Source organism: Ovis canadensis, chromosome X (genome assembly GCF_042477335.2).
Source record: "Ovis canadensis isolate MfBH-ARS-UI-01 breed Bighorn chromosome X, ARS-UI_OviCan_v2, whole genome shotgun sequence".
NCBI lineage: Eukaryota > Metazoa > Chordata > Mammalia > Artiodactyla > Bovidae > Ovis > Ovis canadensis.
In genome coordinates, this window is record NC_091727.1 from 131,479,903 (window position 1) to 131,497,016 (window position 17,114).

Here is a 17,114-nt window from a genome sequence, read left to right on the forward strand (position 1 = left end):
TATAGGTATTCATTCCATCAACCATACTGCTTGACAAGGAAAAGCATCTCACCATGTGTAATCAAGCTGGCTAAAACTGATATTGGTTCAGTTCAGTTCACTCGCTCAGTTGTGTCCAACTCTTTGCGACCCCATGAACTGCAGCACGCCAGGCCTCCCTGTCCATCACCAACTGCCGGAGTCTACCCAAAGCCATGTCCATTGAGTCAGTGATGCCATCCAACCATCTCATCCTCTGTCGTCCCCTTCTCCTCCTGCCCTCAATCTTTCCCAGCATCAGGGTCTTTTCAAATGAGTCAGCTCTTTGCATCAGGTGGCCAAAGTATTGGAGTTTCAGCTTCAACATCAGTCCTTCCAATGAGCACCCAGGACTGATCTCCTTTAGGATGGACTATTTGGATCTCCTTGCAGTCCAAGGGACTCTCAAGAGTCTTCTCCAACACCACAATTCAAAAACATCAATTTTTCAGGGCTCAGCTTTCTTTATATTTCAACTCTCACATTCATACATGACTACTGGAAAAACCATAGCCTTGACTAGACGGACCTTTGTTGACAAAGTAATGTCTCTGCTTTTTAACATGCTGTCTAGGTTGCTCATAACTTTCCTTCCAAGGAGTAAGCATCTTTTAATTTCAAGGCTGCAATCACCATCTGCAATGATTTTGGAGCCCCCCAAAAATAAAGTCTGACACTGTTTCCACTGTTTTCCCATCTATTTGCCATGAAGTGATGGGACCGGATGCCATGATCTTAGTTTTCTGAATGTTGAGCTTTAAGCCAACTTTTTCACTCTCCTCTTTCATTTTCATCAAGAGGCTCTTTAGTTCCTCACTTTCTGCCACAGGGTGGTGTTATCTGCATATCTGAGGTTATTGATATTTCTCCTGGCAATCTTGATTCCAGCTTGTGCTTCCTTCCAAGCCAGCTTTCTCATGATATAACCTGCATATAAGTTAAATAAGCAGGGTGACAATATACAGACTTGATGTACTCCTTTTCCTATTTGGAACCAGTCTGTTGTTCCATGTCCAGTTCTAATTGTTGCTTCCTCACCTGCATACAGGTTTCTCAACAGGCAGGTCAGGGGGTCTGGTATTCCCATCTCTTTCAGAATTTTCCAGTTTATTGTGAGCCACACAGTCAAAGGCTTTGGCATAGTCAACAAAGCAGAAATAGATGTTTTTCTGGAACTCTCTTGCTTTTTCGATGATCCAGCGGATGTTGGCAGTTTTATCTCTGGTTTCTCTGCCTTTTCTAAAACCAGCTTGAACATCTGGAAGTTCACGGTTCACAAATTGCTGAAGCCTGGCTTGGAGAATTTTGAGCATTACTTTACTAGCGTGTAAGATGAGTGCAATCACCTCCACTAGTTTTGTTTGTAGTGATGCTTTCTAAGGCCCACTTGACTTCACATTCCAGGATGTCTGGCTCTAGGTGAGTGTGAGTGATCACACCTTCGTGATTATCTGGGTCGTGAAGATCTTTTTTGTACAGTTCTTCTGTGTATTCTTGCCATCTCTTCTTAATATCTTCTGCTTCTGTTAGGTCCCTACCATTTCTGTCTTTTATTGAGCCCATCTTTGCATGAAATGTTCCCTTGGTATCTCTAATTTTCTTGAAGAGATCTCTAGTCTTTCCAGTTCTATTGTTTTCCTCTATTTCTTTGCATTGATTGCTGAGGAAGGCTTTCTTATCTCTCCTTGCTTTTCTTTGGAACTCTGCATTCAGATGCTTATATCTTTCCTTTTCTCCTTTGTTTTTCTCTTCTCTTCTTTTCACACCTATTTGTAAGGCCTCCTCAGACAGCCATTTTGCCTTTTTGCATTTCTTTTTCTTGTGGATGGTCTTGATCCCTGTCTCCTGTACAATGTCAGGAACCTCCGTCCATAGTTAATTAGGCACTCTGTCTATCAGATCTAGTCCCTTAAATTTATTTCTCACTTCCACTGTATAGTCACAAGGGATTTGATTTAGGTAGTACATGAATGGTCTAGTGGTTTTCCCCATTTTCTTTAATTTAAGTCTGAATTTGGCAATAAGGAGTTAATGATCTGAGCCACAGTCAGCTTCCAGTCTTGTTTTTGCTGACTACATAGAGTTTCTCCATTTTTGGCTGCAAAGAACATAATCAAATTGATATTATAAGGGTCTTTAAAAATAAGCTTTAGTATCAATAGTGTGGGGCTTCCCAGGTGGTGCCAGTGGTAAAGAATCTGCCTGCCAATGCATGAGATGCAGCTTTGATTCCTGGATGGGGAAGATCCCATGAAATAGGGAATGGCAAGCCACTCCAGTATTCTTGCCCGGAAAATTCCATGGACAGAGGAGCCTAGCAAACTACAGTCCATGGTGTATTTATATAAAACTAAAACTTAATTCTCTTTTTCTCTGGTATAAGGAAAAAGTTTCATAGACTATCAGTCTGCTCTTGATAAGAGATTATGAAAGGTTTTTCTTTACCTTTTAATCTGCCTAGAAAGAAACAAAATTTTGTGTCTTACCAAAGTAATTTCCTATGCTTCATATTCATCATCAGGTCTCCAGTTACTTAAAACCAAGTCTTCTGAGTATTTGCCTTTAAAATCTTTTTTTCACTTTGGTTAGATGGATAATTAAGTAGCTTCATAATGATCTGTGATCCTTCTTAGTTAAGCGTCTACCTTTTTTTATTTTGTATTAACTTCCCCAAATCAAATTATAAATGAAGTCTTTTTGACCTCAAAGTAATTTTGGAATTTCCCAAAGGTGCTCTGGAAAATTTCAAAAGATTTATTCTCTCTCCTTTTAAAAAAATGAGCTATTAAACTAATTAGGCTTATTTGATATTTTAAACTTTCTTTGGGTTATATTCATATATGTTAAATATAAGTGTTCCAGAAATTATATGAAAATTTCTAGATTTCTGATATGTCCTAGTATAATGTTATCAGTCATAATTCTAATTATCTTAGAATACTGCCACAAAAATAGCCAAATTTCCTTATCAATTGCAGTACAACGTACTCTCATCATATCTTTAATGATGGCCATTTTTAAGCCTTTTGTCATTTACAGAAAGATCAAACCAGTCAATCCTAAAGGAAATCAGCCATGAATATTCATCAGAAGGACTGATGTTGAAGCTGACACTCCAATACTTTGGCCACCTGATGCAAAAAACTGACTCCCTGGAAAAGACCCTGATGCTGGGAAAGATTGAAGGCAGGAGAAGGGGATGACGGAGGATGAAATGGTTGGATGGCATCACTGACTCAGTGGACATGAGATGAGTTTGAGCAATTTCCTGGTGCTGGTGATGGACAGGGAAGCCTGGCCTGCTGCAGTCCATGGGGTTGCAAAGAGTCAGACATGACTGAGCAACTGAACTGAACTGATTGTTTTATTCTGATGATTTTGCAAAAGTGCTTCATCTTCCAGATTCATGGGAAGGACTACGAGAACTACGATTTCTGAAATCTTTCACATCATACCACTGGACTGGATAAGAATTTACAGAACCCTAATGAAAAAACTGAATTCATAAAACTGCTAACAAAAGAACAAGATCAACAAGAGTTAATTTATGTGGGGCTGAATCAACTAATGAGGATGATTAGAATTTTTTATGACTTGTTTGAAACATCTTGATTCAATGTTTTGTTTTCCACATTTAAGGAAACCTCTTTTTCTTTTCTCTTAAGCTATCTATGACTTATATCTAGTTGTTCAAGTATACTCTTGGGGCTTCCCAGGTGGCTCAGATGGTAAAGAGTCTACCTGCAATGCAGGAAATGTGGGTTTGATCCCTGGGTCGGGAAGATACCCTGGAGAAGGGAATGGCTACCCATTCCAGTATTCTTGCCTGGAGAATTCCATGGACAGAGGAGCTTAACAGACTGGGGTTGTAGAGTCGGATACAGCTGAGTGACTAACACACACACAAAGTATACCCTTATGAACAAAGGTGAAACAATTGATTTTCCTCCCTATCTGATCCCTCTAGAATTTGGAACCTTACTGGGTAGTTTTCATGGCAATTAGCAATTAACAGGGCACAATTAGAAACACTGGTTATATTAACAAGGCTTTAACTGTGTAGGAGAAGAAATATAATTTTCTCTCTACCTTTCCAAGGTTGCAGTTGAGATCTGCTGTAATAAAAGACTAACAGGAGAAAAACAAGCAGAAGTTTAATATCATGTATACCTCCTGTTCAGTTCGTGGGGTCACAAAGAGTCAACACGACTAAAACAACTTAGCATGCATGCACGGATACCTCCTGTGAGGAGGTACCCAGGAAAACTGAGCAACTCCCCCAAATGGCCCAAGCCATCACCTTAAATACTATCTTCTGCGAAAGACAAAAGATGTTGGTGGAGGTGGGGGCAGTCACAGGTGGTTACTGTTACTGAACTGGCTTTATTTGCTTGATGTTCAGCAAGGTGAATGGTGAGATGCTGAGGTTTTATAGCAGAGGACAAGTTTATTCATAAGGCAGCCAAGTTTATTCACAAGGAGACAGGAGAACAAGTCTCAGATCTGCCTCCCCGATGTTGAGAGGCTTGAGATATTTATGGGATAAAGAAGCAGGGTGGCCATAGGCATGGGGAAAGGTGATTGGAGGTAGTAGGGAAAAGGTTAGGTAATTAGTGTTTTGTGCAGGCGTATCTGAGTTACCTGCTTCTTCATGGGATGTATGTTATGAAAAAATGGAGATGCTTATCATAATCTAAGGGTAGAGTTTTTGGCCCTCTGATGTTAAAAGGTCCTTCACTGGACACCTGTGCAGGCTTGATTTTAGGATTGCTGGTCCCAACCAGTTTTAGCCAGTTTGAACTGGACAGGAGCTAACTCCAAGTTCCTAGAAAACAACTTAAGCCCCGTTACTATAGTGACCCCTACGTCAGAGATGGTAGGCGTGGTTAAGAAGTCTTAAGATATATTACCTAAGCTTGGAGGATATGCAATAGAAGAAGGAAAAAAATAGAAAAAAAAAAGTTGAAAGCATGCTTAATCAGTAAAGACAGATTACAAACAGAGGGTTGTTTTTGTTTTTTTTTTTAACAAGCTGTTCCCTTATCTGCTGTTCTGTAAGATACACTCAAGGATTTCGGTTAAGGTGCCAGCTTCTGTTAACCCTATGGGGCATGGTTTTATAGTCAGACAAAGCACAGCAAACAAGAGTGCCGTTATTTAAGTTTGCTCCTTCTCCATGAGTTTATAGAGATTTCTGTCATCCTCCTCTTCCTGGTACCAAGAGGAAGACACCCTTACAAAGGAGACTTCCCTTACTAGACTCATTTTGCAAACTAATTAGTCTTCCTTTGATTATCCCTGATAGAAATGGGGGTGAGTGTAGAGAACAGAATTATGTTTTCAGTGGAAACTGTAACATACCTGTGTGGATTTCAGATTCTAGTCCTGTTAAATAAATGTGTTTGATGTTTTGTATTTTGCTTGATAGCATCTCATAACTGCCCCTCCCTCCAAACATCTTTCTTTTGTCTTTAGCTGAAGATGCTATTTAAGGTGGTTGTTTGGGCTATTTCAGGGAGTTACTCAGTTTTCCTTGATTATCTCCTGTGTATACAGGAGGTATATATAGTATCAAATTTCTGTTTGTTTTTCTAAGGTTGAAGTGAAGTGAAGTGAAGTCGCTCAGTCGTGTCTGACTCTTTGCGACCCCATGGACTATAGCCTACTAGATTCCTCCGTCCATGGGATTTTCCCGGCAAGAGTACTGGAGCGGGTTGCCATTTCCTTCTTAATCTATCTTTTATTACACAGGGGGGGTCTCAGCCAAGGCCCCAGAAGGATAGAGGGAAAATTATTTTTCCTCCCCTACAACACATGTACTCCTTTTATACAGTTTGTTCCCTGGTGGCTCAGACAGTAAGGCATCTGCCTGCAGTGTAGGAGACCTGGGTTCGATCCCTAGGTTGGGAATATCCCCTGGAAAAGGAAACAGCAACCCACTTCAGTACTCTTGCCTGGAAAAATCCCATGGACAGAGGAACCTGGCAGGCTACAGTCCATGGGTTCACGAAGAGTCAAACACGACTGAGCGACTTCACATACAGTTTGTCAATTTACTTTTCTATATAGTATATATGTATGTTACCTTATATATTTATATAATATTGTCAACTAAGAAGATGTGCATATGTATTCATTTACATATTTATTGTCATCGTATCTTATATAGCATATATTTTATTGATTCCTTTTTTTTTTTTATACATGTACCATGGCATTCATCCACATGGACATTCCATCAACCACAGTCCTGGACAGTGGTGTCTATAGTGAACATAAAATTGTTCTCATTGACTTCAGAGGCCTCTGTCTGAAGGCCACATGAATGGGCAGGTCCCCCAAAAAAGCATAAGGTAGAGCAAAGAGCACTAGCTCTGTTTGGAACTGAGCAAAGAAATTCAAAATGAGCTAGAACCTACTTTAGGCCAGATATTTAATCTCTGAGATCTTAAATCCTTACAACACTTTGAGGAAGGCGTTCATCCTTATTATAGACGAGGAGACTGAAACTCAAAAAGGTTTGGTGACTTATACAGGATCACACAATCTGTAGGAGGAGGCTGGATTTGAACTTACATTTGTCTGCCTCTTAACCATTATGCCTTGCTTGCTCCTAAAATTTCACACTGAGTCTAGTGGCACTCACTTTTTGGAACTCAGAAAAGGTGTGAACACTACCCCACTCTTATTATCTACCACAAGAATGCTTTTGCAATCAGAAAATTTAATAGAATGATCTCTTTCAAAATTTTTGAAGTTAAAAAAATCTCAAAGAATATCAACTGGCACATGAGAAACAGATGAAATATTTAAAACATATATTACAGATTTTGAGATAAACATACATTACAGATTTTGAGATAAACATATATTACAGATTTTGAGATATCTTTGAAATATATTAAAACATATAAATCTCCACTCACCAATAGAAAATAAGCAAAGTATATGGAGAAGTTCACATGAGAAACAATTCATAAACATGGAAACACACATATTCATAGAATTTGAATGATATTATATAAATGACATTATACCCTACTTTTCATTCAACAAAATGTTCTTTTTTCCATTCCAGCATGTCTTAGAAATCTATCCAGGTTGTTACCTACTATGGTATAATAAGAAATGTATTTGATTTTTGTCCCGTTACTTGCGCATTGCTCTTCAAAGCTTTGGAACTGCCTGAGTGGTAGGAGTCTATTGTTATTCATAGGGAGACCCTTTTGAGCTTATGCTTAAGAGGGTGGGGCCACTAGATAGCTTCAAGATGGGGCTGGTCACCAGAAACCAGAACTTTCAGCCCCAAGGACAACTGGGAAGGGGAACAAGACTGGATGAGCTTCCAGTTGGCTTCCCCAGTGGCTCAGTGGGTAAAGAGTGAAGTGAAAGTCACTCAGTCGTGTCTGACTTTTTGAGACCCCATGGAGCATTCTTCAGGCCAGAACACTAGAGTAGGTAGCTTTTCCCTTCTGCAGGGGATCTTCCCAACCCAGGAATCAAACCCAGGTCTCCCGCATTGCAGGAGGATTCTTTACCAGCTGAGCCACAAGGGGAGCCCAGTGGGTAAAGAATCCACCTGCAATGAAGGAGATGCAGGGGAGGTTTGTTTTTATTCCTCAGTCAGGAACATCCCCTGGAGGCTAGTGTTCTTACCTACAAAGTCCCATGGAAAGAGGGACCTGGCACAAAGAGTTGGACACAGCTAAGCATGCAAGCACAGGCTGGCGAATGCATCCACATGCTGAGAGGGTGGGACACCCCACTTCCTTGGGAACAGAAGTCCATGCATTCAGGTCCCTTCAGGACCTTGCCCCTACCTCATCTGACTATTCATCTAATTTCTTTAAAATAAACTGGAAAACATAAGTAAACTTCTCCAAATTCTGTGAGCCAATCTAGCAAGTGTATCAAACTGAGGCAGAGGTTCATGGGAACCTCTGGTCTATAACCAGTCTGTCAGAAGCACAGGTTGACATCTGGAGTACAAGAGGGCGCAGTCTTGTGGAAATAAGCCCATGTGGGATCTGACACCCCCTCAGTGTCAGAGTTGTTAATTTCTTGGTGGGTTAAAAAAACTGGCCTCTGTAATGGATATCTGTCATCTGAATTGCTGCTGGACTGGTTCAGTCAGATCTCTGAGGCCAAACCTCCAATGGCTTTGCCTCAAGCTTTCTCCTGCTTTCCCCCTTCTGTCTAGACTGCCCTCTGCTTCTCTGTTAAGCAAAAATCCTATTTAATCACTAAAACTCAACTGAAGTATCTTCTTCACAGTCATCAGAGTTACATGTCTTTTCCTGGTGTTCCTAGAATTACCAGTTGACTAGATTTATTATCAAGCTAAAACTATGTTTAGACATCTCTCTCCCATATAAAGGCTTCCCAGTTAGTTCAGTCGTAAAGAACCCACCTGCTAATGCAGGGGACATAAGAGATGCAGGTTCAATCCCTGGGTTGGGAAGATCCTCTGGAAGAGGGCATGGCAACCCACTCTGATATTCTTGCCTGGAGAATCCCATGGACAGAGGAGCCTGGTGGGCTACAGACCATGGAGTTGCAAAGAGTCGGACACAAATGAAGTGACCTAGCACACACGCATGCTCCCATATAAATCAGTGATCCCCGGGAACATTTGTGTCTTATTTGACATCCTATATAGGACAGAGGATAAAAGATTTATTAAATATAAGTTTGGTGAACCAAATATTCAAGATTGTAACTGTCTCCTCTGTTTCAATCTCTATCACCCAGACCTCAAAAAACTAGGGTTGATTTGGACCCTTTCGAGAGGCTGAGTGGCCAAGAGTAAGTAAGGCTGTGAGAAGGCTGGGGCTCAGGAGGGAGAGTTCTGTGCTCTAAGTTCACCTGGATTCTGGGAAAGGCAGCAGCCACCAGTCTGGAAAGGCCCCCAGTCAGGCCAAATGGTGTTCCTAAGAAAGACCCCTTTTCACTCCACTCTGGTGGACAGTGTGGACTCAGAGCATCCTGGGTCTGGAAGGGACCGTGTTCATTGCTCTATCACAGCCCCTGAGCCCAAGTTTCAGGGAGCAGGAGGAGGACACAGAAGTATGGAGAAGGGTAGAAGGCGCCCAGCCCCCACAGCCCTTCAGCCAGTGGCAGCCCAAGCCCTGCCCAGCCAAGAGCCCGCCACTGCAACCTTCAGCCCAGGTCTGCACCTGCCTTCCCTCCCCCTGAGTGTCTCCCAGAAAACGGAGGTGCCACCCCACCTTTCCTGAGAGTCCCCTCCTTCTTTCTCCGGGCATCTGCAAGGGTGTGTGCGTGTGTGTGTCCCTTCCTCATTTCTCTGGACATCTGCAGTGTGTGTGTATGTGTGCGTGCATGCGTATGTGTGTCCCGGTTCAGTTAGGATGAGGCCAGAAGCAGAAGAGAGGGGCTCCTGTCACTGCACTTCCCACCTGGCTATTCCCCCTGGGGCAGGAGTCGGAGAGGCAGGCCTGGGCGCCCCAGGCTGGACGGGGCCTGCTACAGTCCCAGGCAGCAAGTCTTGAGATCCAAGTACTGACACGGGTATCATTAGGAAAGAACGCAGAGGCGGTAGCAGCAGGGGGAACGTCTGGGCTGGAGAGAGCAGAATTCCTCAAGTCCATCTCCAGACAGATGGGCCCTGCAAAGACAAACCAGACCTCCATGGAGTCTGTGCTGGAGAGGGGCTCTCTCTGCAGGCAAGGCTCGGTGGGTACTCTGCATCTGCCACACAAGTGCAGTCTCACCAGGGAGCAGGGATCCCTGAACCAGAGACCTACCCTGGGCTTCCTCAGAGCTCCCAGAGAAAGGCCACGGCCCTGGAGACTGCTGTCACGGCAGCAGCTGGCAGGGGCTGACAGTCTTCCCCCTTGGCCTGCATGGCTGCCCTGCCTGCCTTCTGGGACCTTCAGCTCCTGCTTCCTGAAAAGGCCTCTGCTGTCCACCTAGACTGCAAGTAAACATGGCTGGAGCCCACGTCTCTGTGAGCAGCCTTCACCAAGGAAATATCCCTGTAGCATATTCTGAACATCTTTAGATGGTGGGATGTTGGGAGCAAGTCCCTCCTGAATCATACAAGCCATCAAGGAACCTAGTGAGGATAACCGGAAGTCCATAGATGTATGTCCCAGGGCTGGTCTCTTTCCTGGCTTGCTAGATGAACTTAGCAATATATTTAATCTTTTTCCAGGTCTATTTTCTCATCTGTAAATAAGATCAAAAGCAGATTTATAAAGTTGTGTCTGTATAGCATGTATAAATAAATTTTCAATCTGGTCTCAATTCAGAGATGCACAACAACGACCTTTTGGACTAGGTTCAAAGTGGTGTTAGTTTGGTTACAACTAAAGTAGCAAATATGCAAAGCAAAGGACACAAAAGAGATGATAGTGCAGGTGACTGAAGGAAGCAATCCCTTCTCTGTCTTGTAGGTCACTGTAGTGTGGCCAAAGCCCAGTGGTCTTGGCAGCCCATGTGACATGAGATGCTCACCAAGTCAGAGGAGCACAGAACTGTGGGTTCACCACTGTTTAACATGTTATTGACCAGCGATTTTTGTTGAAATTCACAACTGTGGCATTAATAAATCTCTTGTCAATAATGTGTTAAGCTCCCAGTGCTGTCAGCTTGAAGAAATAATTATAGACTAACCTACAAGGCGCTTCCCTTGTGGCTCACCTGGTAAAGAATCCGCCCACAAAGTGGGAGACCTGGGTTCGATCCCTGGGTTGGGAAGATCCCCTGGAGAAGGGAAAGGATACTCACTCCAGTATTCTGGCCTGGAGAATTCCATGAACTCTATAGTCCATGGGGTCACAAAGAGTTGAACACGACTGAGCCGACTTTCACTTTTACTTTCACAAGGCGCTCTATCAGCTCTGTGTGAGGCACTTCACCAAGACCTAATGCCAGCTTCTGGGCCTTGACATTCTGTGACAGCACTGAGAAATGCCTCTCTTCTGTATTTGGCCTTCAGGTAAGGAGTTTCCAGTGCATGTCAACTTAGGGGCATTTTTGTGGACAGGGCTAGACATGATCTATTTCATTGGGAGGAGAATATGTCCACCTCTGCTCAATTTGGCAGAAGAAAAGTCCTAGAATATTGATCCAAAGATTGTGTGGAAAAAAGTAAGGAATATATATTAACAGCATAAAGGGAGGCATGAGAAAGGATAAAAGAAGAGATCAAAGGTGTTCGAAGTGAAGGAGATCTTCACTATCTGCCATGATAAGTGATGAAATCAGATGTTGACTACCATCCAAGCCATGGGTCCACAGTGCTCTGAAAATAATCCTTTTTCTTCTAGCCTGAGCTCAAGTACCTGGTTCTCTCCAAAAGCAATGGTGGTGTGAGGCCTTTGAGGTCATATGTTCATATGGCTCTCTGTACCTGTGATCTATTTTTATGCTCCTGAAACATCTCAAGGAGCATGTCCTTTATGAGATGTGCCTTCCTTTATACTTCCTGTTCATATTCCTTTATAGTACCAGGTCTGGGTAACTATTCATTCTAGAAGAATGGCACAGCAGGAGCAGAATGGGTAAGGCATGTTGGGAGTCACACTGACTCGGGGTCGGGGTCTCTTTTCGCTGGTACAGAGGAAAAACTGTTAATAAAGCTTAGACTATGAGACTCAGACTAGATCCTGAAGAGTAATGAAGGTCAGGATAGGGAATCTAAGATTGTTCAATGGACTGTGGGCCAGAGCATTTGAGCAGAATGGCAAGATAAAATCAGGAAATATGGTAGATTAATTCCAGTTTGCACTGGACATTATCTTCTCCAAATTTCTACTGACCTGCTAATAATCCCCACCTCACACAAGAGGTGAGAGGGCACGAGGAGTTGTGCACTGGCCTATATAAAGCAACTGTCCCCATGCAGGACACATAGCAGGTACAGTAGTGATAAGTTCCCAGAGACCTCTAAAGGATAATCATTTCCTTGTGATTTGGCCTTTTTGTCTCCCCCAATTTATTCACCCTCAATGTAACATATACACTGGTGGTTATACAAAACAATCATAACTGCCTTTCATTGCATGCCCAAGATGGAAGGCTTCAGCACCCCCAATTTAGGTAAATGGTAAAATTCTTAGCAGCCAAAACAATGTTGGTTAATACAGCTTAGAAATTCTGTTAAAACTGTAAGCAGTAACTAATTCATGATTATGTATATGTGAGGTTTGGGGGCTCATTAGCCGAATACAGTTGCATAGATGAAATGGAAAACTCTGAATGCATAGATATAATGCAGAGGTTAATTCACCCTGAAAAGGGCCCCTTGATTTGTATGGACACTATCTAAGAAGGGTTATGGCAGGCAAAATTTTAAGATGGTCCCAAAGACCTTCAAGCTTATTCCCTCCTATTTATTGTAGATGGGACCGATGAATATGAAGAGCTACCGCTCCCATGATTATGTCTCATTATATGGCAAAACGGATTTTGCAGATAGAATCCATGTCCCAAATCACTGTGTTAATCAAAAGGGCAATCACTTAGTGGGTCTGACCTAAGTGAACAAGTCCTTAAACAGATGACCATTCCTTAAGTCAGAAAGACTTGAAGTGTGAAAAGGATTCGATGTGAGGGAGGTTTTCCACTTTTGGCTTTCAAGATAGAGGGGCCATGTGGGAAGGAACGTGAGTGACGTCCGAGCAAAGTGTGGCCCCCAGCTGATGGTCAGGAGGAAAGCCGGATCTCAATCCTACAACCACAAGGAACTTAATTCTGCCACAACCATGTAAGCCTGGAAAAGGACTCTAAGTTCCAGATGAGTGTAGCCTGGCTGACACCTTGATTTCAGCCTTATGAGATCCTGAACAGAGAACTCAGTACACGCCTGACTTCTGACTTACTGAACTGGTAGCCAAAGAAATGGATGTTATTTCAAGCAGCTAAATTTGGTATTTTGTTACATGACAACAGAAAACTAATACAGGAGTCATACAATGTCTCAGATATTTTTGTAAAGTTACCAAAGCAAAAGTACTGACAATTAAAAAATACTGTCTTTTTTCACTCTGACTCCCCTCATGTTGGTAGTGGTGAGATGGAGGTAGGCATATTTGGGATCAAATTAAGGTGAAGTTGATTTGGAATTACATTTAGTTTGGGTTTACTTGTATAATGTATTCATGCTTTTCTCAGTCACTTCTGCGTATAGTTAATTACCAGTAAGATTTCACAGTGAACTAAGTAGAAGCTCTAAGATACAAACTAGAGTTATCTGCCTCTAATGCTAATGAACTCATGCTATATTCTATTGCTGTTCATACTTTTAGTGAATCTTGAATAAATTTTACAGCTCAAATGAATACCATGGTGGTTTAACACCAGCCACTTGCTAGCATTTGATGCTATTTCCCACTTCATTACCTGATTCCAAGATACTTTTTCAGTCTTGGCTCCCATTGCTTCCCTATAAATATGTAAAATGTGATTTATCAAAGATGAACTTCTGATCTTTTGCTACACTAACAACATGTATGGGTTTGCCCAATCACATCCACATAGCTTCATATTAATTTCTTTGTGATATGGTATGAAATACTGACATTGACTAAGAAGATACCTTAAAATTCAAAATTTCTACTACTGTGAAGACTGTGGGAGAGGACAAATAATATTCCCTCTATCCTTCTAGGTTCTTTACTGAGACCCTCCTGTAATAAAGAACAGATTAGTAAGAAAAAAACAAACACATTTAATAACATGTATACATCCCAGGTGGCGCTAGTGGTAAAGAGTCTGCCTGCCAATGTAGAAGGCCCAAGAGAAGTGGCTTTGATCCTTGGGTCAGGAAGATACCCTGGAGGAAGAAAGGGCAATCCACTCCAGCGTTCTTACCTGGAACATTCCATTGATAGAGGAGCCTGGCTGGCAACAGTCCATGTAGTTGGAAACAGTTGCAAAGAGTTGGTCACAACTGAGTGAGCACACATGCACCCATAGGTCCTGTATATAAAGAGGAGACCCAGAAAAACTGAGTAACTCCCAGAAATAGCCCAAGACACCCCCTTAAATCCCATCTCCAGCTAAAGACAAAGGATGTTACTGGCGGAGGTGGGAATGCGGGAGACCAGTCAATAGAGGCAACCAGGAAAAGTGAGGTAAACAAGAATAAGGTTGTTATGCAAATTTAACTTGTAGCCTTCTCCATTGATAAAAGTTTCTAGAGATTTAGTCATCCTTCTCTTCCAGGTACTGAGAAGGAGACACCCTTACAAGTGGAAATTTCCCTTATAAATGTAAATATCTCTTAGGAAAGGGTAACTTACAGGTTTTCTGAGCTTCTGCTAGGTCTGGATTTCTTAAAAAATCATCAGCCTAAAATAATCTTGTGCCCAAAGGTATATTTTGGAGTGGCAAATTCTGCTCCTCTTTAGGACACTGACATCAAACTGGTTTGTAAGCATCATTATTAAGAGTATTTAAGATAAAAATATTCACAAGAAAACTTAAATGTTAAGCTCATAAAAGAAAGAAATTTGCCAGAGGTAGACAGCAGCTCTGCCTCTAAAATTTCACCTGTCACCAATAATGAGTTGTAAAACTAAAATTTTTATCAACAATAATAATAGTAACAAATGTACTAACCATGCAAAGGAAAGACAGAATTATATTTACATTTTTCTCTAAGAAAAATTATATTACACAGACATATGAAGAGAGGAGCAAAAGTTTGTAATAAAAAAAATTGTAGGGAAAAAATCATAGAAGTGGGCCAGGCAGTAATGAATAAAAATGCTGTGTGTATGGAAATTGAGATGTTTTGTATATATCAGCTGTTCAAATTTCATAATTTCTTGTGATTTATTAAAAATTAATATTAACTTTGGCACCTAGTTGTCTGCATTGCTCATGTATTTTTGACATCCTTTTTCATAAAGCACATCCCCTGAATTTTAAGTTTCAGGCCTCACAACTTAGATCTGTCCCTGAGATGGTAAGAAGTAGTATGAAGTTTTGATTGTAATTGGAAAGGGATAATATGGATGTGGCCATGATAGGGAACTAGGAAATAGAGGAATTGTGGAGGTTAATCACAATCTTGAAGACTTGAACATGTGACTGACCAGCTTTTAAAATCTGAAGCTCCAAGTTGGTATTATGAAATTATGTGACCTCAGAGGCTGACTTCATGGACCCTCCCCTCCCTCCGCCGCCACATACACAGGGGCCCTTCACAAGGGGAGCCTCAGCTGCTCTGTCCATTTCAAACTTCAAAAAAAACGTGGCTGCCTGAAGGATCCATATTTGTATTATCGCTGGGCAGGGAAAACAGGTGGCTGGGTTGTTTACTTATTTCCACACATGCTTGAATCTACCTCCTGCTTCCCAAATGACAGCAGAGAGCTCTTTTCTCTTTTTTAATGGCAAACAGGATGTAGGCTGATAGTAAGAACAGTAATGATAATAATAACTATAAGGAACAGAACTGACAAATATTAAAAAGAACTAGTAAAAATCTCTCCCACTCGGACCCTCAATTCCTCAACCCTATTTCAAGTGCCTGGACAGGACTGCAAGGGAAATGGTCGACCTCCGGGGGAGGGGAGGTGGAAAGTCTAGGAAGCAGGCGGAGGGAAAAAAAAGGAGACTCCGGGGATTAACCTTCAAGGGCTGATTCTCTCTGATAATCTGAGAAAGCCACACAGACATTCCGAGGAGATAACACACTTGACAAAAGATTTTCAGGTGCCGGGGGGCGGACACCTCGGCTCCAGCTGTGCTGTTGAGTTAATCGAGGACCTGAACTCACTGTTAACATGGCCTCGCTGGACAAAGTGCTGACGTGAACTCCACTCACTGTGTAGTCTGAGTCCTCTTTCCCGCCGAGGCACCGTCTCCCGCTTACCTTGGAGTAGGCGTAGGCGGGCGCGCTTCTAGACCAGAGGAGGAGAGTAGCATCTGCCCGCGATTTGATCAGAGGCTATCCAAAGGCGAGGGCGAACACCAATGCGGGCCCACGACTGCATTGCCTATGCTCCTTTCCTGCTCCTGCTCCTGTCGACTTTGGGGCAAAAAAAATGGTGGGCTTGTGGCGCGGCGGTCAGGCTTGGGTACCAGCTCCCTACTGCATTGAAAGCAGGTTGGCCTCCCGCCCAGGAAGAGAGGAGGAGGAGGCAAATCCCTGGGTTCCCTGCAAGTGCAGGTGGAAGCCACCTGCAAACCACCGGAAAGGAAAGTGGGGAGGGGGGACCGGGAGCAGATCCAGTACTGCAGTGTTCACCCACAGCCTCGTCTTCTATCCATTTTGATTCAGAAAATGGTGGGCAACGGGAATGCTGGGGAGGTGGGCGGGAACCCTGCGTGGGTGCAAGCTTCCTATTGCTGAAGACATGGGCGGGTGGGTGGAGGGAAAGATGGAGAGAGGTAAGCACACCGGATTCCTGCCGGTGGGGTGCTTGTAGACCTTAGGGGTGGGGGCGGGCAGACATGGAAGCAAATCCTTTCAGGGGCTGCATTCCCCACACTCTCGCCCTGTCGCCCTGCGGAGTTGATGGAGCTCTGGAAAGGCGTGTAAGGAAAACATGGTCTTTTTTCACAAGAAAATTCCTGACATGCCACACTAGAAGGTTAGCAATATAGTTCTGGATTTTTTTTTTTAATTTTTCCTCTTTTGTTCGCGTCTTCTGTTTTTCCATGTACTTGGGTAACAAATAAAGTTAAAAAGATTAAAAAGTATAAAATTCAAAAGGCTTTGTCAAATCATCAGATAATTGTTTTAACATCACTAGTCCATAAGTCTGTCCCCCAATATGTTTTTGTTACACAATATGTATTTTAACGTTTCACAGGTGACTCTTGCATCCTAAACTTTGAGAGCCATCTCTTGTCAGGTTAGGCTAAGCTTATGCTGGGATAACAATCCCCAAACTTCAGTGGCTTAACATGGTTTAGTTTTCAGCACACAAGGAATGCCCAGCATCCCTTGGTGAAGGTCAGGGGTGAGGGGGCTCTGATTCCTATAGTCTGTCATGGACCCCAAGCTGACAGAGGCTCCACAACCTGGAAGCTTGCTGGTTACTGTGGCAAGGGGAGAGTGCCATAGAAATCTCTCACCTCCTCCCTCTATAAAGTCACTGTAGTCTAGAAGTAACAGA

The 17,114-nt window shown here is 42.7% G+C and overlaps 1 long non-coding RNA gene across 2 annotated transcripts; it reads right to left on the reverse strand.

The window, feature by feature from the left end:
* Positions 1-6,146: 6,146 nt before the first annotated feature.
* LOC138931225 (uncharacterized) lies at positions 6,147-16,363 on the reverse strand. Of its 2 annotated transcripts, none has more exons than XR_011446478.1 (3): positions 15,866-16,363; positions 13,855-13,962; positions 6,147-9,643 (listed from the first exon to the last, which is right to left on the reverse strand). It is a non-coding gene; the product is annotated as an uncharacterized lncRNA (long non-coding RNA). The 2 variants fall into 2 exon arrangements; XR_011446479.1 differs by having other exon boundaries at positions 6,723-10,206; positions 15,866-16,288.
* Between the last annotated feature and the right edge of the window lie 751 nt (positions 16,364-17,114).